The following is a 25,825-nucleotide window of genomic DNA, read 5'->3' as shown; positions in this document are numbered from 1 at the left end:
CGTTCTCGTACCTTAACCATGGTGTCCCTAATGCCTCCTCTGATTGCCTGAGAATGAACTTGAACTCGGTAGCAGTGCCAATACCTTCCCTTTTTGTCCTCTGGTGCACAGAACTCAGATTGAATTCTCCCTCTTGGTTCCAGACCATTCCATTTTCCCAATTGTCATTGGTGGTATGCCAATTGCCTTCCTCTCTCAGACCAACGGCAAGGATGGCCACAGAGGCAGGCTTCAGCTGAGCCGCGGGGTGATGAAATCTCCACCGGCCTGAACTCACTGTGCTTCTGCACCCTCCAGTACTCGGCAGACCAATATTCCCTGCTCGACACATTAAGCTCCTCATATTCTGTTTCATTCCCTCGTTGCAGGCGCTCCATAACTGCGCTCTGCTCCTCCATCTACCTCTTTCCTCAGCCATCAATGGCATTAACTGCTGCATTGCGTGGATGAGGAGATAGAATGCCAGTTGACGGCCTCCTTCAAGGAGCCGTGGGTTTAACACGGGGCGGCACATGCTGGGCATGTGGCCCGCCCCTTCTCCGCACGTCAGCACCCGCATCCGGGGAATTGAATAGCAATAATTACTTGTTGAATAAAATTGCATTGTAGTGAGTCTTTTTCAATTGTAATGTAATTTCTTCCTTTTGTAGGCAACATGCTCGTGTTGTACCTAATCATCAAGTACAAAATAAATAATTAAGTAAATTAGTAAAAACCCATAAATAAATCAATATATATATATATATATATATATATATATATATATATATATATATTCAATTTAATTTTATATAATAAAACTTACATGACCCTGAGAATAAATCCAAAACCCAATGGCATTTATTTGAACATAAATCTATAAGATAGTTAATTAATGTTTGTGGTTTTTCATAAATGTTAACTATCTCTCTTTTTGCTTCTTTATCTTCATATGTTGGTTTTTTTACAACAACATCATGAACCATTACTTGCCAATGACTCTTTCTAACTACCATATTCAGAAGAATAGGGTTATATCTATCATCTTTTGTCCAACATTCAACATGAATGAAATCACAATCACTTATAATTGGTTGATCTCCGCAACCAATAAGATTTGACTTTTTCTTGCAACGTGAAATAGTAAAATTTCAATTAACTTGTACATAAATAATTTTTTCTAACATTAATCAAACATACAATTTCAATGCCTTACCATGTAGGCTACATCATTGAGTTTGATTTTCCCTTGAAGTTTGATATTCCCTTGAAGTTTGATAATAACATTGCAAATTGCGTGTCTGAATGAAATGTCACAAATCTCGAAACTGGTAATGTTGTGACTTATTGAAATCCCATAACCAATTTACTAAAGGCTTTATAAGTATAAGGCTCGCTATCATATCCAATGTTTGGGAAACCAAAACCATGAGGAATATTTGAAATAATAATTAGGGAACAATCCCTTTTAGGTATGAGTTTTGCAATGTCTTCACAATCACCTTGTATTATTTGATATTGGATAGTGTGGAGCACATTCCAAATGAAATTATTAAGACTAGGATCTAGTTCAAAATTCTTAAGAAGTTGTTTTCTCAGCCTTTCCAGCTTAATTTTTTTCAACAAAGGTTTTGAGAGTATCCGATACTCCATTTGCCTCCTTCTTCAACATCTTTAATGAAACAAACAAATATATGTAAAAGTAATAAAATAAAAATAGTATACATATAAATAAACATGAATGTATAAATCAATATACCTTTTTGAATGAAATATAAAAATCTTTTAAGTGTTGATGTAGAACTTGAATCTGCCTAGTTGTGTACAACATCATCCCAACTATCTTCATTCAACAATTTAACCATTTTTTCTTGTATTTTCATATAAACCTTGTGACTGAATAAATAGAGTAAAAAATGTTAATATCGTGACATGGATAAAAAATCTAACAACAACAATATGTTATATTTGAAAGAAAATTATAATCCAAAAATAAGTAAAAATAATTCAACAAGCTTAATTTTGAAATTCCTTGCACATTTCGTCTAATGATAATTCATCTGACTTCACACAAGATAATATTGATTTGATAAGTTTGTTATCCTTCACTTTTGCATTTTTCTGCAAGGTGTGATAGTCATATCATCTGGAAGGTACTTGATTTCAGGACCTGTCTTACTGTTGGTACATATTAATAGTTTATACTTTTTAACCTTCTGGTTTTTTATGGCAATTTTATCCCACATGTTGAAAATATCATTAATCAATTCCTATAGCTCTCTATTTCTAAATGCCAACTGGAAAATTTTATCCACGTCTCTTAATTTACTTTTCCACCTTTTCAATTGATTTTTTTCTCAACTTGATAACCTATTTTCATACAACATTCCTTCTAAAAGCTTAGACTAACCTTTGTCTTACCTCCAACACATTTCTCTTCAAATTCACTATGAATGAATATGATCCTTTGAAGAAATCCATAGACATCGTATACTTATTATCTGTATTATGATCCTGTTCCAATAACTTTGCTTCTATATCTGTTAAACCAACACAAATGATACATTTCACTATTTCAAAAAGCTAGCTATTGCGATATTCCTCCATTAATTATCTTCTAGCCTCTGTAGAATGCTTCCCCCCAATTACATAATATTTGTATTCAAAACATTTTGACTTATCAAATATCTCTTTGTCAAGAACTTGAATTAGATCAACAAAAAGAACATAATCAACCACATTTGCATATGGATTGTACTTGATCAATGTTTTCAAGTTATGAACATGCAGGTGGTGTGGATTTCTAATTTGATATTTAGATTGTCCTTCATTTGACTTATAAAACTAGTAGACATTAAGCTAAAATGTATGGCCACCCTGAATTAGGTTTTTCTTCATCAACTGATTTCGAATGAAATTTTGTTTTGTTTTAATAATTTCATCCTCTAAATTAGCACCTAATGTTATGATTTCCCTGTTGCCTTTTGAGATTTCATTAAGATCTTCATTGTTGCCCATGATTTTTTCTAAATGGCCAACTTTTGATTTCTTCCTCCTTTTGGTTATCATATTTTCTTCTAGATAAACTGTAATATCCTTATCATCAATAGGAAGAGAGACATTCATGGGCATTTTTATTTTTGGTCATTTATGACTTTTCTCCTTTTCAACAGTAGCTCTAATCTCATTCTCAGTGATGGAAACGTATTTTAAGCTTCAACTTCCACATCTTCAAAAGTAAAATGTCTAGCTTTACTAGATTGATCCACTATAGGCATTCTTTGTTGATCCCTTGTATGTACACTTGTAGCTTCATGAAGTATTGTTCTTTGCTTTGTGCTCCTATCTTCTTTTGTATCTATGTGGAAACAACTGATCACATTCATGATATCTCTCTCTATATAATTAACTCCCCCCAACACAATTGAAAGACCATGAACAAAATCCTATAAAAAAAATATAATTTGTCAATAACAAATAAGTTATAAAAAATATAATGATACAATAATGCAAAACACATAAATATAAATAAGAAAACATACCTTATTTGTTCTAAATTTGTTTACGATTTGTTCACACATCTTTGTAGAATATCCATCCATGTCATACTTCATCTTTAAGAAATGATACCTAACCTTCTTATGTGACTTGGGATTTTTTTTAAGAACATAAACAACTTCTGTATTCAGCACCGTACTTCGCCCAGTACCTCATAACTTCCACCATTGTAAGTCATATCAACATATAGATATATGTGCACACTTTCGTCGCTTTCCCTATCATTAACAGGGCATGTAAATTTTGTTTTATTTATTTCTACTTTGAAATAATAATCAATTCATTTGAGGGGCCAATTGCTTGACTTTTACCATGTGTCTCAGTTTGGTTTCGTTCAACAATATTCACAGAGGGTACAAATAAAAGTTTAGATGATGTAATTACTACTCTTTTTACAAAAACATTCACGAAGAACTTCTTTGAGGCCATTTTCCTACAAAAACAAAAAATATATATGTATAAATAAGTTAATTAAAAAATAACCTTATCTTAAAAAAAAAAAATGTAAATGTAAAAAAACCAATAGAAATAAATATAACAGTTATAATAATTTTATTAAAAAACAATCAAAATTTAATTTTAAGAAAAAAAAACAAAAACTTTTAAAATTTGAAAATGAAATTAAAAAAAAAAAAAAAAAATTATAACAAAAAGGTTTAAAACATTATGATTGGCAAGCATGCCCATGGACTGTCAGCCCCTTGGGCACCTCTCGCAAGGGGCCTGTAGGCCACAAAAACACTTTCATAGGCCACGCAAGGCCTATCGGCCCCCTGCTAGGCGAGGGGGCTAATTCCCATAATCAACCTCCTCGCCCAGTGGGGAGCTAATAGGCCCTAGGCAACAATCAACCTACTCACCCGTAAGGGGCCAGTAGGCCCTGGGCGGCAATCTACATCCTTGCCCAGCAGGGGGGCGATAGGCCCTGGGTGGCCTTCCGAGGTGTGCCCATGGCCTATAGGTTCCCTGCTGCCCCCTCGCCCAGCGAGGGTTGACGGGCCCTCGGTAGCTTTTCCAGGCATGCTTATGGCTTGTAGGACCCTTTTTTCCCCCTCACGCAGTGGGGGGTTGGTAAGACGGGGGCACGCTTGGCTTAGGCACTCCCGGGCACAAAATGTTTTAAATTTTTTTATGTTACAAAAATTATATTTCTTTTAATAAATGTAAAGATTTTTTTTTTAAGGAATCGTTTCTTTTGTGGGAATCCCAGAGGAACCCAACATCTCACCTGACACATAACTACTAGTAAATTGGTCACCTCAGGGGGATTTGAACCTCGATTTGCCTTGTTTCAATGATTTCCTAAATTTCAAATTAATGAATTGAGTTGCCCCCCAAAACAAATAAAAGAAATATTTTTTTTCAAAAAACAAGTTAAAATTTGGTTTTTCCATTTCAAAACCCAAAAAAAATATTATTTTTCTTATTTTTTCTCGTAAAAATCTTACAAATATGAGTTTTTTCATATTTTTCCCTATAAAAATATAAATAATTTGATTTTTTTGTTGTTTTTCCACTAAAATATGATAAAACAAAATCTTCGAAAAAAAAGAAAAACAGTAAAAAAAATTAGTTTTTCAACATAAAAACAATAAAACAACTTATTTTCCCCAATTTCCTCTTTAAATAGTCAAAATAGAAGAGAAACCAGCCTTTGAAGTGTGAAATATCCCATTGAATGCCTTGTCGATGACAATGTAGCTCCTGCACAAAATCACTCCAAGATTTTTAATGATACCACTAGAAGACTTGATGTGATGTAAGGAATAGTAACAATGAAATTTATTATATATCGAAGATTATGGGATTAAAATTAAAATTAAGAAAAGTAATATATAGTTAATATTATAGGTTTACACTAACTTTTGTTAAATGTGGAATAAAAAATAAAATATAAAATATAAAAATAAGCTTAATTACCTAGTTAATGTTAAATAATTTAGGTAAAAGATTTATATTGATTTCAAAGGAATGTATTAAAGGGAAATTTATTTGGAAAATTTGAATAGAAAGTAGGATCAAAATTGTCAAGACAAAATTTGAGTAGAATGTTTTCAAAGAATTTTAGAAGGAAATTTTAGAGGGAAATATTTCAAAAGAAATTTTTATTGGGAAATTTTTTGGCAAAATTTTTTTGGGGGAAGCTTTGGAGGGAAATTTTCATTCTCTAAGGTATATGTTATTAGGAGAGATTGAATTTGTATCATTCAACATCTTCTGTTTGAAAGTCATGGATTCTTCTGATAGTGAAGTTCCTCTTTCTGGAGAATAAACATCTTCCTCACATAACAACTCTATTCATATTGTTGAATATAATATGAATTATTTCACTATGAATAGAGAGTCAAATTTTCCACTTAGTCATAATCCTAAGGACTATGAAAGAAGCACTGACGAAGGGTGGGATGAAGAATTTCTTGTAAGTAGACAATCAAATTTTCTACCTAGTCCTAATCCTAAGGACTATGAGAGAAGCACTGACGAAGGGTGGGATGAAAAATTTCTTGTAAATAGACAATCAAATTTTCTACCTAGTCCTAATCCTAAGTACTATGAGAGCAACAATAATGAAGGGCAGGATGAAGAATTTCTAGTAAACAGAGAGTCAAATTTTCCACTTAGTCCTAATCATAAGGACTATGAGAGTAACAATGACGAAGGGAAGGATGAAGAATTTCCAATAAATAAAGAGTCAAATTTTCCACTTAGTGCTAATCCCGAGGACTATGAGAGTAGCATTGAGGAAGGGCGGGATGAAAAATTTCAAGTAATAGAGAGTCAAATTTTCCTCTTAGTCATAATCCTAAGGACTATGAGAGAAGCACTGATGAAGGGCGGGATGAATAATTTTCAGTAAATAGAGAGTCAAATTTTCGACTTAGTCCTAATCATAAGGATTATGTGAGCACCACTAATGAAGGGGAGGATGGAGAATTTCTAGTAAATAGAGAATCATATTTTCCACTTATTCCTAATCCTAAGTATTATGAAAGCACCACTGACGAAGAGGAGGATGAAGAATTTTCTGAAAATGATAATTTTACTATGAATAGGGAGTCAAATCTTCCACTTAGTCCTAATCCTAAGGATTATGAGAGCATCGCTGAAGAAGGGGAAGATGAATAATTTCTCCCAAATGAAATTTTAGAGGCATAGATGTGAATAATGGATTTTCTCTGAGTCAATATTTCAAAGGGACTCATCATAATGATGAATTTCCTCCAAGTGAGGATTTCAAAATAGAGATGACGATGGTGAATAATTTCCTCCATGCAATGATTTGAAGGGTAGAAACAATGATGATGAGATTCCTCTAGAGATTATTTCAAAAGCACGAATGAAGATGGTGAAGAATATCCTCCAAGTTAGTATTTCAAAAGCACAGATGACGGTAGTGAAGAATTCCCTACATATGAGGATTTCCTAACTATGTTAAGAATTATCATATTTAGGATAATATTCCTCCTGATGATGATGAAAATGCTTATAGAGAGGATGATGAAATCATGGAGACTATTTCCAACAAATATTGTATCTAGGAGTAGGAGTATACCTTTACATATCAATGCAAGCTATTCTAGTTATACAAGGGGTAGAGAAGGATATCTCACAAGAAGAATTTCTATTGGTGATTTGATTTCAAGTGAATGTTGTCAAAAGGATTTCTTGAAACATATGGATTTCAAGTTTTCACTAGAGAAAAGGAAGAGATATTTGTCAATAAATAAAAGCATGCAAAATTCATATTTATTGGGGTGCATGCTATCTACTTTGGTAGGTTATGATTATCATATTGGGACTTTACTTCTCTATAGAATGGATTTCAAAATGTTTCATTCAATTGTTAAATTTAGTTTTTCAAGAATCCAAGAAAAATTGGAAAAAGATCCCACATTTTATTCAAAAGTACATCATAGATGAGCGTTTGGGACTTTAGCAAATACTGCAATGTCATGGATGCACGACTTATTTTCAAAGCATGGAGAGTGTATCCCAAATAAATACACAATACACATTCCATATAATTTCTCTAAGACGAGAAATCTACAACTTATACAAAGAATATGCAAAAGGTGTTGAAGGTGTTGAAGGAGATGGTAATTATATTACATATCAATATTTTGTGAATATATGGAGGAAAGAATTCAATAATGTCTATATTCCTAAGAAGACTAGGATGGGGGTTTGTAGTACATGTGCTTCTCTTAAATAAAAAAGGGATAAATGTTAAGGGGAAGAAAGAGGTATAAATTCATAACATTATTTTTAAAAATTGTATAGTTATCAACTATGAAAATGTATTTATTAATAGGATTATTTTATGTTATGTGCATATTCCATTGTCAAAGCACTTCAAGAGCATTGAAATCAGAAAACAAGTGAAAGGAAAAATTTGTATAAGCATCAAAAGAAGTATTATGATAATCCAAATAAATAATTGGGTTTGATAATTAATGGTATAGACCGGAAGAAAACACTTCTACCACATTTTTTCTACACACCAAAAAAATTACAGGAAGAAAATTTTATTCAATTTCACTTGGTCGGTTGTATGGTCTTCTTAAATGGGAAAATGTCGCCAAGGGTTTAATTCACATCTCCAAATACTCATAATTATGCAAATCCAACCATAACCATAATTCATGATGTGCTTTCTCATTGGTTTGGTAATCTTCCTAAATTTTGTATCTGTAATTAGACAACATTTGTCGTGAAAACAAAAATCAAATTGTTTTTGGATATTTAAACATGCTTGTTGAATTGGGAATTTTTCAAAAGGTAAAGGTTGGTTTCCTTCTTGTCGGACACACTAATGACCATATTGATTAGATGTTTAGTCATTTTTCAGTAACATTGAGGAGGAAGGATGGTGGGAACCTACCATAATTAACTGAATGTATTAAGAAATAATACATTCCAGAGCCTACTTTTCATGTGTTGGAAGAAACTATTTACATGCGAAGGTTTATTTTTGGATTGCACGGTGAGGAGAAATGCATTGAACAAATTAATGACAATAGCTTCCAACATTAATTTCATATCAAAAAAATGATGGAAAAACACCTATATGGGGCAAGTATTCAACTACTATAGAATGGGGGTTGTCATCAGGTTTTCCATTTTTCAAGTTCATTCTAGATCATCCAACATTTGTATCAAATATATTGTTATTACAATCAGTTGTTGAAATCCATAATGCACGAAGGCATGAGATAGATATAAATTATTCTAAATGCTTGGAAAAAATTAAAAAATTATTAGATATACATATAAGTACTTTGATGTTGTTGATTTTATTTGGTGGGAGTCTTATTTCAATAATCAAAGTGATGTCATTTCAAGATCAAGAAATGAAGATATACTTTTGAAGAATCCATTTATTTGGCCACAAAATGTGTCAAATTAACACGAGGAAAGAAACAATGTTGAACAACATCAATCTCAAGGTATTATTAATTCTTCACAAGTATAGGAAAGAGAAATGTATATTGGTTCTAGAAGATCACATGCACAATGTGAAGACATGAAAGACCTTTATAGGGTTTCTATATAGGATGTTAAGGAGGGTTGCATGATCACAGTGTTCATAGATGGAAATCCACATTTCTATCCATTCTAGGTTACAAAGTTCATTAAAGAAAATGAAGATGTTACAGTTATTGAAGTACATTGGTATGCCACAAATACACAGCCATTTAATGGTTTATACAATCCATAGATAGTAGTTTATAAACAAATTCACAAGAAGAGAAAAATGAAGGGTACAAATATAAATCGTCACCACACAGAGCTCTTAAAATTGGAGGATGTTTACATATTTGTTTATGACTTCAATTTAACAAAGAGGGGAAGTTTTTACTTCAATACCATACAGATTCTATAGAGGTTGCTACCAGAAGAAACAATGTTAAGATGGGAGTCAGTTGAACCCAGTCGTAGATCGATAAGACTTTTAAAACCTGAAATGGTCGGCATGCATGTTGACTTAGACGGGACACTAGTTGATGAAAGAGAAGAATATGGGTCACCTTCATCTGTATCCAATCATTGATTTGAAGATGTTTTAGATTTTGATGGTGTGCTAGAAGATATGAGTGATTTTGAATAATTGTCTAAGACATTTTATCTAAATTATGTTTGCATGGTAACCTAAAATAATTATTTTAACTTCCATATGATCTTACATGAAGTTATGAGTCATTTCTATGTTTGTTGGATTATATGTTTTAATTATGATGAATTCATTTGTTTAGAATATCCACAATGCAACAATAACTTAGAGAAATAATTTATGTTTCATTCAATCTACAAGTATTGATATTGTGATTAAAAGTAAAAGAAATATTAGAAATTTATATTGAATTTCTAAATTATACAATGATGTTGCCATGATATTATTTATTTTTATCATTTTCTATTAAACATAATTCAAAAAAATGTTGCAATTTTAATGCCTCATTAAAAGGGGATACTTCATTTTGATGGTTGATTTTTAGGTTTTTTTGTAATGGGATAAGTTTTCTTAGGCATGGATGAAAATTGTTGGAATTTTAAGGCTTTTCAGATACGTTGTATTTTATCTTTAACTCCATGCACGAAAATTGTTGGAATTTTAAGGTTTTTAGAGTCCCATTATTTTATCTTTAATGTCATTTCTAAAAAATGTTGAAATTGTACCCAAAAATAAATGTTATTCTAGCATCAACACTTTTCATTTTCAAAGTGTTTTTTTCATCTTTTTTGCACAAAAAAATTGGTTTTTACTTCCCTTTTTAAAAAAATGTTGAAAATTTACTGTATAAAAAAAAATAAACAAATAAAATAAAATAATAATAATAATAATAATAATAAAAAAAACATTGTTCCAACATACACACTTTTCATTTTTGGATTGTTTTCGTGTTTTTGGGGGGTATTTTGGCTAGAGTTATCATTTTGAGTTTACAATTCCCATTTGATAGTTTACATTTTTAAGTCATAAAAAGAAGCTAGAACAGAGGCCGAATAGACTCCAAGCACATCATTGGTGGATGATGTGGTAGAAGAGGTCTCAACACAGTTTTTGAGAGAAATAGGAGGTTGAGACAAGGGTTGTAGTAGCTGCTACAAAGCCCTAATAAGAGTCGAAGTTGCAAACCTAGATGCATGCACATGTCTAGAAGAATTGGGTCAGAAGTGAACATCTCAGGTATGATGATTCTCTTTCAAGTTTGATTTATGATGTTAGGTTGATGGTCCAAGTTTGGGACACAGTTGGTGGCAACTTAATAGTAGATTGGAGGATTGTAGTAGTTGTCACATTGTGCGCTGAGTACAGGACCTATGAAGGACAACAAGTATGCTAGGAGTGGCAGAAGTATTGGATGTGGTAAGAATTGGTTTTTCAAGGAGTCAAAAGATCAGTTAAGAGGGATAATATTACAAACACTAGTACAATGATGATTGAGGAGACAATGTATGTAAGCCTTAAAGCAGTGAGATGGAGGAATGTATGAGGATAGATCTAGGAAGAAAATTATGGAGGAGCTAGTACATTGATTAGAGGATTCCTAGAAGACCTCATGTGCAATGAGTTGTTAAAGGTGTTAATGGGTTGTTAGGAAGCAGTGTATTGTGCCCTAGTTTAAAGGTTTGTAGTAGGGAAAACTCTGTGATACGAGGGTTTCTTGAGGAATCCTATTGTAAAAATACAACATATCTCCATAATAAAACAGGTAGCTAATGTGAGGGAAGTGTTAGAGTCGGTCTTGTCAGTCCTCCATCAGAGATCAAAACTCTTTTTGCATTTCATTTTTAGGCGTCTCACTCGATTCATTTAGTTGCATTCTGTTAGGGGCATGCCATTAACTGACGGAAGGGTATCTTCACCTGTTTCTCTCATGGTTGTACCTGCTGGGCTGGTCACAATTTCTCAAAGATCATCAAAGTTGACTTCAGTCTTTTACAGTCATAGATGGTGTTTTGGTCAAAAAAGCAGTCTTTCAGTTTCTAGGTCTTGGGTTTGGTCTTCAGAATGTCAAATAATGCCCACAGATCATGAGGATGTCTTCAAATAAGTTTTCATTTCAAATGTTTTCGTCGTCATCTTGCTGGACTATGACTTTTCTTCAAAACTCTGTTTTGAAGAAAATTCGTCATTTCATTTTGTAATAAATTTTCATGTAATTAGAAAAAAATTTCAATCGTGAAAGTCTTCAGGAGCCATCATGATCCTCTGCCGAAGTTCCAGCCATCCATTCCCTGCAAAAGAATAGACAGAAAGGACATCATCAGCCCAAAAATCAAAGCAAACAATGAAGTTTCAAAGCTACATTTCTTATAAAAGATGGATCAATTGCTGTAATAAGTATTGGTGCCCTGCAGCTAGGTTTTGGCTGGAAGAAGTCAAAAGAATCAAAGAAGATGTCCAGGGTCAATGAGAAGACAATATGTATTCATTTACATGTTGGTAGAGATTCTTCAGTAGGCATGTTTTCTTCACTAGACTTGGCTATAGATTCTGATGAATCTGTTCCTCTGGTAAAGATGTGTGGGATTACCACTGTCCATGATGCATTTCTTGTCATTAAATCAGATGCCAAGTTCATAGGGATGATTCTATGGCCCAAGTCAAAGAGATTAGTGTCACTAAATGTTGCAAAAAAAAAATCAAGGGCTGCAAGGGAGCATGGAGCGGAGCCTGTGGGAGTTTTTGTGGAAGAGGATGCCAATGAGATTGAACAAGCAGTGATGCAACTAACATTATTTTTGTACAGCTTCATGGAGAATGTGCACATGGTGCCATTTCAAATCTGATACAACATCGCCACATTACTTATGTTTTGCATGGAGACAAGGATGGAGAACTATAGAAAACCCCCGAATGGGAAATGCTCAGATTTAGTCAATTGACTTTTGATTGACAGCTTGCAAAGTGGAACTTGTGAATTTTGAAGCCAAACTGTGTGTTTAGAGTGTGTACGGCGCATCGAGCAGATGGCGTGGTACACTAGAGGAGCACGACAGATTGGGCGCCTCTGCGCAGTGCAATTTTACATGGGCGCGGCGCACTAGGCGTGCTGTGTAGCATACTGAGCCGACAAGCAAAAATTTTTATCAATGGAATCCAAAAACTTCAAACCGACTCCTTTTGCCTCGCGCCAAGGCATTACATGAGTGCATCAGCACTTATGTGGGTGAGCACTCACAATAAGGAAACTCCAGTTGAAAATGCATGCTGTTGTTAATGCCAACGTAAACTAGGGACAGGCTATCTGTTGGCATTTTCTTCAGAGCTGTTTGATCATTTTGAAGCTACTCAACCTGTACATGTTATGTCTAAACACACAATTGAAAGGTTGAAACTAACCGAATCTCAGAGGAATATGATCCTAATCACAAGAGTATGGCAAGACGTGCTTTGAAAAATATGGCCCTTGCTTACCTTGCCTCATTGAATGAGACAGAAATGACAGAGCTTATATTACATGAGTACAAATCCGCTACAAATATGACTGAACAATTTGCAGCTTTGGGTGCTATTGCCCAAAATGTCGGAGATGTACAAGATGAAGTTTTATTTGATTTCTATCAAAAGTGGAAAGAGGATGCCTTGGTGATCAATAAGTGGCTTGCATTGCAAGCTGTCTCTGATATCCTGGAAAATGTTAAGAATGTACAAAGCTTGTTGGAGCACCCCGCTTTTGAAATTCAGAATCCTAACAAGGTTTATTCTGTCATTGGAGGGTTCTGAAGTAGTTTGGTTAACTTCCATGTAAAATATGGTTCTGGTTATGAATTCGTTGGAGATATGGTATTGAAGATAGATAAAATTAATCCACAGGTTGCATCCCGCAACATTTCAGCTTTCTCAAGGTGGAAGCGATTTGATGAGGGCAGACAAACTCTTGCAATGACTCAACTAGAGCGTATTCTATCATCCAATGGGTTGTCAGAAAACATGTATGAGATTGCCTTAAAAAGTTTGGCTACCTAGTTGCGTAGGATACGGTTCTCTCACTTGCAAGCTATGATACTTGAAGGGTTATCTCAAGACCTTAAGAATTGTATAATATACATGTTGCGTATTGAATGGTGAGATGCGGAGACTGCAGTTACAACAAGTCTTCGATGCTTGTTAATGAATGGTCATGGGTTAAATCTCGCCCTTTACAACTGTTCTTATGCATGTATCCTGTCTCTTTGAGTACATAAAAAAAAAAATAATAATAAATAAAAATAAAAATAAAAAACAGTTGTTTATAGCAATCAATATAAAGATCACAACAGTAGTCAACAATGGAATTGGATGTAATTATCGCAAGTGAACTAGAAGACTAGCTGTATTGATTAATGTTGAGTGGATGTGCAGATCTGTAATCTAAGTAAAATTTTAAGTTTGCATAATCAGGTGCGGCAAAAGGGAAAGTGAACGGTCAAAGACCGAACGCCACAAAGACATCTACCATGGAAAATAAATAGGAACAGATGGTCTATTTCTGACTTCAGTTACGATTCAGAAGGGATATACAACTACAGTTTCCGCCTCTTCATTGGTTATCAACAGATTTCACATGTAACGCTGCTCTTTTTCAGAATAGGTGGTTGACCTTCCAACTTTTATTGGTTAATGATTAAACAGCTCCCTATTCTGGTCGATCTGTTTTCCCACATTTGAGTCTATTTATTGTATTGTAAACCATTTGTAAAGTGTTGGAGTTTCTAGGAGCAGTGTGGAGGAAAAATCCAGCACTTTCAATGTACAGTTTGGCAGAGGATTAATGAAAAGATGCAGCTATGATTTATGAGATTCATGTGGTGTGAGTTTGGCATAAGTGTATTCTTACTGTTTCATATGTGTCTTGTGATGTTTTACATTTCATTCATAATCATTTCCAGCTGAATGCTTTTAAGTAAGAAAGGTAGAATTCAGTTTACTGCTCTACCTTGGGAAAGCGTTCATGTTCTGTATGGCTTCTTCTGTCTGAAAAGGATTCATCACACATGCCCTTTTCAGCCTCTCAACTATCTTTCCATTCCATATTATTCAAATTTGATTGCTAAACTTCCTGCCTATCTTGCCTCATGAAACAATCTGTGTCTTTGATTTAATTTCTCAAGCTCATGTTGTTCTTTGTCCCATACAGCCCTAAAAACTCAGTCATTTATTAAACTACCTCTTTCATATCTATTTACTAGCCTAAAATCAGTTTCCCATTTCAAGTCATCTCAAGCCTCATTGAAATACTTTTCGCTGAGATTGACCCAGAGAGATCCCTCTCCTGTCCTCATAGGGCTAGCTACGAGGCTGAGCGTGGTTTGATGTGGACCTAGAACCTTGTCTTTTCATCCTTAGGCAAATCTAGGCTTTAACATAGTGGCGACTCCACTGGGGAGAAAATGGTTTACTTGTAGATTGTCTTGCCCCAGTACATCTATCAAGTTCAGATCTGATTGTTGATGGTGAACAACGATCAGACATCAGAAGGCTGAAATCATTCACCTGGTGACTTCATTCACTGAAAAATCTAGAAATCAATGCTTCATGGTGATTCCACTGCAGGAAGATCAGTAGCTTTAAGGTTTTCAAGATGGATCGGGTTGCAAGAAGATACGCTCCCATGAGCCGAGATCACATCCCAGGTTTTCCAAATAAAATGCCCAAGGTGGATTGGCTTCAGAATTTGCCTATGTTCAGAAATGTGGAAGGTAATGACACTGCTCTTCATCTGGTGAAATTTCACATTCATGTGCATAAATTAAAGATCAATTTTCCTGAAGACTGTTTAATGAATATGTTTTTGGCTACTCTGGAAGACAAAGCCCAATCTTGGCATGAAAGTTTGCCACCTGCTTCTATTTATTGTTTAAAAGATTTTCATGCAATATTCTTTGAAAGGTATAAAGAATCATATCCATCCTTGGCTTTAGTTCAGGACTTTTGTAGCCATGTTCATAGTTTTATTGAATATCTTGAGAATTTTTATGGACATGATGACTTGATGCAAAGAGAAATCATGGAAGCCCTGTATGAAAATCCATTTCAGCAGCATAAAGATGATCATGAAAATTTGCAGCAAGATCAAGATATTAGTACGGTGGAAGATGAAGGAATTTTGCATCTTGACAGCCAACAGGAATTACATGAAATGGATCAGCAGTATGAGGAAAATTTGTACACTCCTTCACTTGAAATTAATGAAGACAATCACTGTTTGAGCAGAAGAAAACAAAAAGTATTATCTCCTTTGTCTGAAGACGAGATAGATCAACTCTTGAACGGTCATGTTCCAGCTCAAGTTAACGCAGATCTGCAGTGTGCACATGGTCAAGAAGATCTGTCCATAGGAGAAAACAGCACGCAGGAAAGTCAAGTTTCCATTTCAGAATGTGATAAAGTTAGGTCAGCCATTTCAGATTTAGATTCAGATTGTGAAGACCAAGAATACCTTGTACTGAATCCCATGAAGGAGAATTCTACTATTGAAATTATCTGGAATGAAGAAGACAGAGTTAAAGATCCAAATGTTTTCATGTCATCAGAACAAAGCCTTCATAAAGAAGTAATCCAGTCACTTCATGAACAACAAGATGACAATGTTGTTCAAGTAAGTGAAAATTTTTCGCTGGTTGAATTTATGGTAGATGATATAAATGATAGTGTTGGGTTTCAAGAATCTTTTGAAGTTTCATTTCTTATGATTGATGAATGTAATGAGAATTTGGCTGTCATAGCATATGAAGATGACCTACAATATATTCAGACTGCAGAAGATCAGACCATTCAGGATTCCCTTTCAGATTCTTCTTCATATGTCTCATGTTTTGAAATGTTCTTTGAAAAGGAAATCTGCTCATCTACTTGTTCAGAATTTTTTGAGAACCAGGAACATACTTTTACTAAAGTACATGATGAGGAAAGATCATAATCAAAGGAGAAAGACACCTTGCTCTTTCAGCAGGAGGACAGACTTCATGTTTTTCAAGATCCTCTAGCAAATCTGTTGCAGTCAGCAGTGAAGGTGATTATTGCAATGTTCAGTGATGAAGGAGATCATGGTCAATTATGTTTTGGGATGCCCAATTACAAGTATCTATTGTTGACCAGAAGGTCTGATCAAGAGAATCAATCAAGAAGGCATCTGCTTTATTGGTTACATTGGCATTTTGATATAGTTTGATGGTATATTGTCTTGTAAGAAACACATGTGGTCATGTACTACCACCAAGCTTTAAGTTTTAAGTTCTGGTCTTAGTATTTTTAGTTAGTTTGTTAGAGTCAATTTTTTTCAGTCATTCCAGTTTGCATGAAGTTAGTTTGACTCAAATTTTCAGTCAGTAAAGCAGTTAACAGTCTGGTGTTGATTTGGACTCCATTGCCCAATGGATGAAGGCACTGTCTGCTCACCCAAAGATCTACAGTTCTTGGCACCTCCAAGGAGCTGGAGCTACCATCCCCATTGGAGCCAATGTTAGAGTCGGTCTTGTCAGTCCTCCGTTAGAGATCAAAACTCTTTTTGCATTTCATTTTTAGGCATCTCACTCGATTCATTTAGTTGCATTCCATTAGGGGCATGCCATTGACTGACGGAAGGGTCTCTTCACCTGTTTCTCTCATGGTTGTACCTGCTGGGCTGGTCACAATTTCTCAAAGATCATCAAAGTTGATTTCAGTCATTTACAGTCATAGATGGTGTTTTGGTCAAAAAAGCAGTCTTTCAGTTTCTAGGTCTAGGGTTTGGTCTTCAGAATGTCAAATAATGCCCACAGGTCATGAGGATGTCTTCAAATAAGTTTTCATTTCAAATGTTTTCGTCATCATCTTGCTGGACTATGACTTTTCTTCAAAACTCTGTTTTGAAGAAAATTCGTCATTTCATTTTGTAATAAATTGTCATGTAATTAGCAAAGTTTTTCAATTGTGAAAGTCTTCAGGAGTCGTCCTGATCCTCTGCCGAAGTTCCAGCCATCCATTCCCTGCAAAAGAACAGACAGAAAGGACATCATCAGCCCAAAAATCAAAGCAAACAGTGAAGTGTCAAAGCTACATTTCTCATAAAAGATGGATCAATTGCTGCAATAAGTATTGGTGCCCTGCTGCTAGGTTTTGGCTGGAAGAAGTCAAAAGCATCAAAGAAGATGTCCAGGGTCAATGATAAGACAATATGTATGCATTTACATGCTGGTAGAGATTCTTCAGTAGGCATGTTTTCTTCACTAGACTCAGTTGTAGATTCTGATGAATCTGTTCCTCTGGTAAAGATGTGTGGGATTACCACTGTCCATGATGCAGTTCTTGTCGTTGAAGCAGATGCCAAGTTCATAGGGATGATTCTATGGCCCAAGTCAAAGAGATCAGTGTCACTAAATGTTGCAAAAGAAATTTCAAGGGCTGCAAGGGAGCATGGAAAGGAGCTTGTGGGAGTTTTTGTGGAAGAGGATGCCAATGAGATTGAACAAGCATGTGATGCAACTAACATTTTTTTTGTACAGCTTCATGGAGAACGTGCACGTGGTGCCATTTCAAATCTGATACAACATCACCACATTATTTATGTTTTGCATGCAAGGATGGAGAACTATTGACAAAACCCCCGAACGGGAAATGCTGAGATTTAGTCGATTGGCTTTTGATTGACAGCTTACAAAGTGGAACTTGTGAATTTTGAAGCCAAACTGTGTGTTTAGAGTGTGCACGGCACATCGAGCAGATGGCGTGGTGCACTGGAGGAGCGCAGCGCATTGGGCGCCTCTGCGCAGTGTAATTTTACATGGGCGCAGCGCACTGGGAAGGCGTGACGCACTGAGCCGACAAGCAAAATATTTTATCACTGGAATCCAAAAACTTCAAACCAACTCCTTTTGCCTCGCGCCAAGGCATTAAATGAGTGCATCAGCACTAATTTGGGCAAGCACTCACAATAAGGAAACTCCAGTTGAAAATGCACGTTGTTGTTAATGCTAACGTAAACTAGGGACAAGCTATCTGTCGGCATTTTCTTCAGAGCTGTTTGATCGTTTTGAAGCTACTCAACCTGTACATGTTATGTCTAAACACACAATTGAAAGGTTGAAACTAACCGAAGCTCAGAGGAATATGATCCTAATCACGAGAGTATGGCAAGACGTGCTTTGAAAAATACGACCCTTGCTTACCTTGCCTCATTGAATGAGCCAGAAATGACAGAGCTTGTATTACATGAGTACAAATCCGCTACAAATATGACTGAACAATTTGCAGCTTTGGGTGCTATTGCCCAAAATGTTGGAGATGTACGAGATGAAGTTTTGTCTGATTTCTATCAAAAGTGGAAAGAGGATGCCTTGGTGATCAATAAGTGGCTTGCATTGCAAGCTGTCTCTGATATCCCGGGCAATGTTAAGAATGTACAAAGCTTGTTGGAGCACCCTGCTTTTGACATTCAGAATCCTAACAAGGTTTATTCTGTCATTGGAGGGTTCTGCAGCAGTTTGGTTAACTTCCATGCAAAAGATGGTTCTGGTTATGAATTTGTTGGAGATATGGTATTGAAGATAGATAAAATTAATCCACAGGTTGCATCCCGCAACATTTCAGCTTTCTCAAGGTGGAAGCGATTTGATGAGGGCAGACAAACTCTTGCAACGGCTCAACTAGAGTGTATTCTATCATCCAATGGGTTGTCAGAAAACGTGTATGAGATTGCCTTAAAAAGTTTGGCTGCCTAGTTGCGTAGGATACGGTTCTCTCACTTGCAAGCTATGATACTTGAAGGGTTATCTCAAGACCTTAAGAATTGTATAATCTACATGTTGCGTGTTGAATGGTGAGATGCGGAGACTGCGGTTACAACAAGTCTTCGATGCTTGTTAATGAATGGTCATGGGTTAAATCTCGCCCTTTACAACTGTTCTTGTGCATGTATCCTGTCTCTATGAGTACATAAAAAAAAACATATAGCAATCGACATAAAGATCACAACAGTAGTCAACAATGGAATTGGATGTAATTATCGCAAGTGAACTAGAAGACTAGCTGTATTGATTAATGTTGAGTGGATGTGCAAATCTGTAATCTAAGTAAAATTTTAAGTTTGCATAATCAGATGCGGCAAAAAGGAAAGTGAATGGTCAAAAACCGAATGCCACAAAGACATCTACCGTGGAAAAGAAATAGGAACAGATGGTCTATTTCTAACTTCAGTTAGGATTCAGAAGGGATATATAGCTACAGTTTCCGCCTCTTCATTGGTTATCAACAGATTTCACATGTAACGCTGCTCTTTTTCAGAATAGGTGGTTGGCTTTACAGATTTTATTAGTTAATGATTAAACAGCTCCCTATTCTAGTCGATCTGTTTTCCCACATTTGAGTCTATTTATTGTATTGTAAACCATTTGTAAATGGTTGGAGTTTCTGGGAGCAGTGTGGAGGAAAAATCCAGTGCTTTCATTGTACATTTTGGCAGAGGATTAATGAAAAGATGCAGCTCCGATTTAAGAGATTCATGTGGTGTGAGTTTGGCATAAGTGTATTCTTACTGTTTCATATGTGTCTTGTGATGTTTTACATTTCATTCATAATCATTTCCAGCTGAATGCTTTTAAGTAAGAAAGGTAGAATTCAGTTTGTTGCTCTGCCTTGGGAAAGCGTTCATGTTCTATATGGCTTCTTCTGTCTGAAAAGGATTCATCACACATGCCCTCTTCAGCCTCTCAACTATCTTTCCATTCCATATTATTCAAATTTGATTGCTAAACTTCTTTCCTATCTTGCCTCATGAAACAATCTGTGTCTTTGATTTAATTTCTCAAGCTCATGCTGTTCTTTGTCCCATACAGCCCTGAAAACTCAGTCATTTATTAAACTACCTATTTCATATCTATTTACTAGCCTAAAATTAGTTTCCCATTTCAAGTCATCTCAAGCCTCATTGAAATACTTTTCGCTGAGATTGACCTGGAGAGAGCCCTCTCCTGTCCTTGTAGGGCTAGCTATGAGTCTGAGCGTGGTTTGATGTGGACCTAGAACCTTGTCTTTTCAGCCTAAGGCAAATCTAGGCTCTAACAGGAAGTATGAGTACTTCTGGCACAAGTTTAGGCTTATAGATGTACTCTCCCTGTTTGAAAGGGAGTGAGTGTGAATTATTCCTCTTAGGTTGAGAGGGAGTTATGTTGGACAAATGGTTCTCCCTATGTCATGTACTATGATGGATTAGGATTAAAATACTAAGTCAAGTACATGGACATGGATAAGGAGAATGGTGGATTGGATAAGAATATTGGACATACATTCTTGATTCATGTACTGTGGCAGATTAGGATTAGCATCCTAATTTAAGTACGTGGACTTGGATAAAGAATGGTTCGGTGGACAGACATTTCCTTGAGGGAAATGGTCTAGTGGAGGACATACTCTAGTAATCCTAGGTGGAGTATGTGCCTTGGAGAGGTGGTGTGGTGTCATATGGAAGCCTCCCACCATTGTGCTCTGATCTTGTGGAGAGATATAATGTATCATTCAAGGCCTTAGTATTATGACAATGTTGGTCATGATGACATTATCATCATTGATGCTTATCAATCCAAATCCCTTCTTATATGAATATTTCAACTTGAGATATTCATGTTAAGTCATTATGAATACCTCCCTAGTTAAGAGGGAGTGTTGAAATGGTAACTAGGTTTGGCCTTCATCATTATCATTATACTTGTATCAATGTGTATTTCATGTAAAAGTGAAAAAAAGAAAAAAAAAATATTTATTACTATTATTAATAATAATATTATTATTATCTAGTTAAAGCATGTTCTTCATACTTGTAGGGTCATTTGAGTTAAAAAATAAATAAATAATAACTATTATGAGTCATTGAGTCAAAGTCCCATTTAGAATTTTTGAAAGAAAAGAAAAGAAATTTAATTTTGAGTCAATTTGTCTTCACAAGGCTCAAAAAACCCTCCAACTATATGGTCGAACAACTATATATTGGCACCTAGGCTCCACATTTTGACAAAAATTGACCTTTGTGCAAGAAAGAGAGGAAAGACCAACAAAGTAAAAAGGAAGGAGAAGAAGATATAAGGAGAAAAAAAAGTGAAATGTGTTTCCCTAATTCTATCCACACATGTGAATAACCTATGGTTTTTTGGAATCTATTACAAGGCTAAGATTTCAGGGGCCGAAATTTCAAGCGTCGAATTTTCAGGAGATGACCAAAATTCAAAAATTTGACCAGCGTTGACTTTGTTGACTTTGAATTGGTGGAGGAGACTTGGAGGAGGGATGACTTGGGATAGTATTGGTCTTGGTCTTGGGTCTTGGATATCTCACTTTGATCTGATTCTATAAGAAGAGGATTGTTGGGTTTGCCCACTTGTGGGGTTTTTCCCTGGCTTGGAGCCTATATCTTATGTTCATTATCTCTTGTGATCTTTATGATTATGTTTTGGTAATTTCTTGATGAATATGAACATAATAAAAGAATAAGAAGCCAAAAAAATCACAAGAAATTATTAAGTAAAGAGAAATCTACCCTAACTAGTTTCCCTATTGATTTCTCAACATGGTATCAAAGCTAAGGACATGGAAAGGTAGTTTGAAGATCACTCATGTTGGCATATCTCTAGGGCAGTTTGTTGTTCCTTTTTGTAATGGTTTATGAAGAAACAATGCAAGATACCCATGGGATATATCCTAAATTGATGTGACTTTCAATGGAGCATATGACCCGAGTTAATGCAATTTTTTGGTGGAGGATGTACTACTTGTCAATACAAGTTTTTGTGGTTCTCTTTTGATGAAGTTTGAGATTTCCTTCTAAATTTATGAAGTAGTTTGAATTTCCCTCTATGTTTCTATAGTGATCTAAATCATAATGATGATGTGAATTTATATGGAATCAGTGGTATGTGATTTGATGCATGTTTGTTCCATGGTAATAGAAAGGTGTGACATAACAGTGATGTGAGATGACTCTCCTACAGGACAGTGATCTAAGACACTTATACTATGACTACAATTCTAGTTTTCTATAGTGATATAGGTTCTTTTTCTTGTGGGTTACCCTCCTTGATATAACAATGATATGCATGATACGAGTTACAACAATGATGTGTGTTATCTCCTTCAAATTTTGGCAGTGATATGAGTTATTTTTAAGGTATGTTATGATAGTGATACAACGAAATGTAAGATACTTCTTCCAAGAAATGTGAGTTGACACTCATGGGGTTTGAGAGTAATGCAAATATTTGACCTTGATATACTAAGGTAATACAAGATACTTCTTCTGCACAATGTGAGGTATAATTGATTGGTATATGACTATGAGTGTCATATGTGATAGTGTTCATAACAGTTATCGTGACACATAGCAGTAACACTGATGATGTGATAGTAAGAATGACTAATGGAAGTAGCCTTACCTAGAAAACATGGAAATAATGTATGGCATAAACCTTAATGACATGTACCTTGATATGACATTAAACTTATGGAAGTAGCCCTTGTTATATTGTAGTCATCGTGATAAATGTAGTCACCTCTTTATATGGAGGTAACCCTTTTTATATGACAGTAGATATAAGAGTTGGAGAATCTAGAATAAAGGAGGAGCAGACAAGGTTAAATTAGGACAGTTGATGGATAAGGCATTTAAGCAGAATTATGGGCATAAGTTCTATGACAATTTTGTGTTTGGATCACAAATAGTTGCATGTAAAAAGGCAGGATTGTGACCTTTTCTTAGGGCTAGAAAAAGAGTCCAAATAAGAGTCGAAGTCTCCTCTTTAATAAGCATATATATGGCAGCATAATTGGAGGACTTATTACTTACTTTATTGACTGTGTGACCATAGGTCCTGAGGCAGTCCATAAGGTGCTTGTCTAAAGTGAAAGGAGGTTCAGTTAATGTATGTTCTTGTGTCTTTGGGAAATCGAGATTAGGTAGGTTTCGCCTAAGTGATATAGGCCTATTCTCTTAAGAACAAGCCAGAGTAGTTCTGTGTCTCTTGGGAGAAAGGTCGAAGCTCCTATAGCATGGTCTTGGAGGGTTGTAAGGACTAAAAAAAAGTTAGAATAGAGTTTGAATAGACACGAAGAATATAGTTGGTGGATGATGTGTTAGAAGAGGACTCAACACATTTTTTGAGAGCAATAAGAGGTCGAGAGGAGTGTTGCAGAAGCTACTACAGGAAGCCCTAACCAAAGCCAAAGTTCCAGAACTAGTTGCATGCACAAGTCTAGAAGAATGGGTACAAAATTTGAAATCCCAGGCATGATGATTATATTTAAAATTTGATTTTGATGCTAGGGTGATGTTCAAAGTTTGGGATAGATTTGGTGGCAACTTAAGAGCAGAATAGAGGACTGTAGTAGTTTTCACATTGTGCCCTGAGTATAGGACCTGTGAAAGACAACAAGGCTACTAGGAGTGGCAAAAGTATTAGATTTCCTAAGAATTGGTATTTAAAGGAGTCAAAAGATAAATCAAGAAGTTTGATGTTACAAACCCTAATATAGTGATGATTGAGGAGGAAGTGTATGTAAGTCTCATATCAATCAGCTGAAGGATTGTATGAGGACAAATCTAGAAACAACATTGTAGAGCAGCTAGTACGTTGACTAGAGGATGCCTAGAAGACCTCAAGTACAATGATTCGTTAAAGTTGTCAATGGGATGTTAGGAAACAATGTATTGTGCCCTAGTCCAGTGGGTTGTAGTAGGACAAACTCTGTGATAAGACGATTGTTTGATGAATCATGTTGTAAAGCTACAATAGATCTCCATAGTAAAACATGTAACTAATGTAAGGGAAGTATAAGTACTTCTGACACAAGCTTAGGCTTGTAGATGTACTCTCCTTGTTTGAGAGGGAGTGAGTATGTATTTATCCTCTCAACTTGAAAGGGAGTTAGGTTGGGCACATGGTTCTACTTGTGTCATGTAATGTGGCGAATTAGGATCTAATTCAAGTACGTGGACATGGATATGGAGAATGTTGGATTCGATAAGCATATTGGAAATAAATTCTTGAGTCATGTACTACAGTGGATTAGGATTGACATCCTAAGTCAAGTACATGGACTTGGATAAAGAATGGTTTTGTGGAAATACATTTCCTTCAGGAAAATGGTCCAGTGGAGGACATACTTCAGTAATCTTAGTTAGAGTATGTGCCTTAGAGAGGCTATGTGGTGTCCTATGGAATGCCTCCCAACATTCTGATCTGATATTATGGACAAATAGAGTGTAATTGTTAAGGCATTGGTATTTTGACAATGTTGGTTACGATGATACTATCATCATTGATGCGTATCCATTTGGATCCCTTCTTATATGAATATTTCAACATAAGATAGTCATGTTAAGTCATTATGAATACCTCCCTAGTTAAGAGGAATTGTTGAAAATATAACTAGGTTTGGTATTCATAATTATTATTGTACTTGTATCAATGTATATTTCATGTAAAAGAAAAAATAAGAAAAAAAATATTTATTATGATTATTATTTTCTAGTTAAAGTGTGTTCTTCATGATTGTAGGGAAATTTTATTAAAAATAAAAGATATATTATGAGTCATTGAGTCAAAGCCCCATCTGGACTTTTTGAAAGAAAATAATATATTTATTTATTTTTTAGTCAATGTGTCTTCACAAGACCAATTCAACCCTCCAAACGAACAAGTCGACCAGCCCATAAGTTGTGTCTCTTTATATGGTTAAACAACTATATATTGGTACCTATAATCCATATCTTAACAACATGTCGATTATTGTTCAAGAAAGAGAGGAAAGACATGCAAGGTAAAAAGGTAGGAGAAGAAGATATAAGGAGAAAAAAAAAGTGAATTGTTTTTCCCTAACTTTATCCACACATGTGAAGTACCTGTGGTCTTTTAGAAGTTGTTAAAGGGCCGAGATTTCAGGGCCTGAAATTTTAGGGGTCGAATTTTCAAGAGATGAGTAGACTTCAGAAATTTGACCAACGTTGACTGTGTTGAATTTTACTTGGTGGGGGAGACATGGAGGAGGGATGACTTGGAGTAGCTTTGGTCTTGGTCTTGGATCTTGGATATATCATTTTGATTTGATGATATAAGAATAATATTGTTGGGTTTTCCCCGTTGTGGGATATTTCCCTCACTTGGAGCCTATATGTTGCGTTCATTGTCTCTTGTAATCTTCAATTTTATGTTTTGATAATTGTTTGATGAAGAAGAACATAATAAAATAATAAGAAGCCAATAATAATCATGAGAAATTATCAAGTAAAGAGAAATCTATCCTAATTAGCTTCCCTATTGATTTCTCAACAATACCAAA

The 25,825-nt window shown here is 35.2% G+C and overlaps 2 pseudogenes; both read left to right on the top strand.

Moving 5' to 3' along the window:
* The first annotated feature begins 459 nt into the window (after positions 1-459).
* On the top strand, positions 460-12,471 carry LOC149139609 (N-(5'-phosphoribosyl)anthranilate isomerase 1, chloroplastic pseudogene; annotated as a pseudogene).
* Positions 12,472-12,922: 451 nt separating this feature from the next.
* LOC149139608 (uncharacterized) lies at positions 12,923-21,509 on the top strand (annotated as a pseudogene).
* Positions 21,510-25,825: the final 4,316 nt, after the last annotated feature.

Source organism: Pinus tabuliformis, chromosome X (assembly GCF_031772625.1).
Source record: "Pinus tabuliformis cultivar Carrire ecotype Pingquan chromosome X, CPIR1, whole genome shotgun sequence".
Taxonomy (NCBI): Eukaryota; Viridiplantae; Streptophyta; class Pinopsida; order Pinales; family Pinaceae; genus Pinus; species Pinus tabuliformis.
This window is presented reverse-complemented; position numbering and strand designations above follow the sequence as displayed.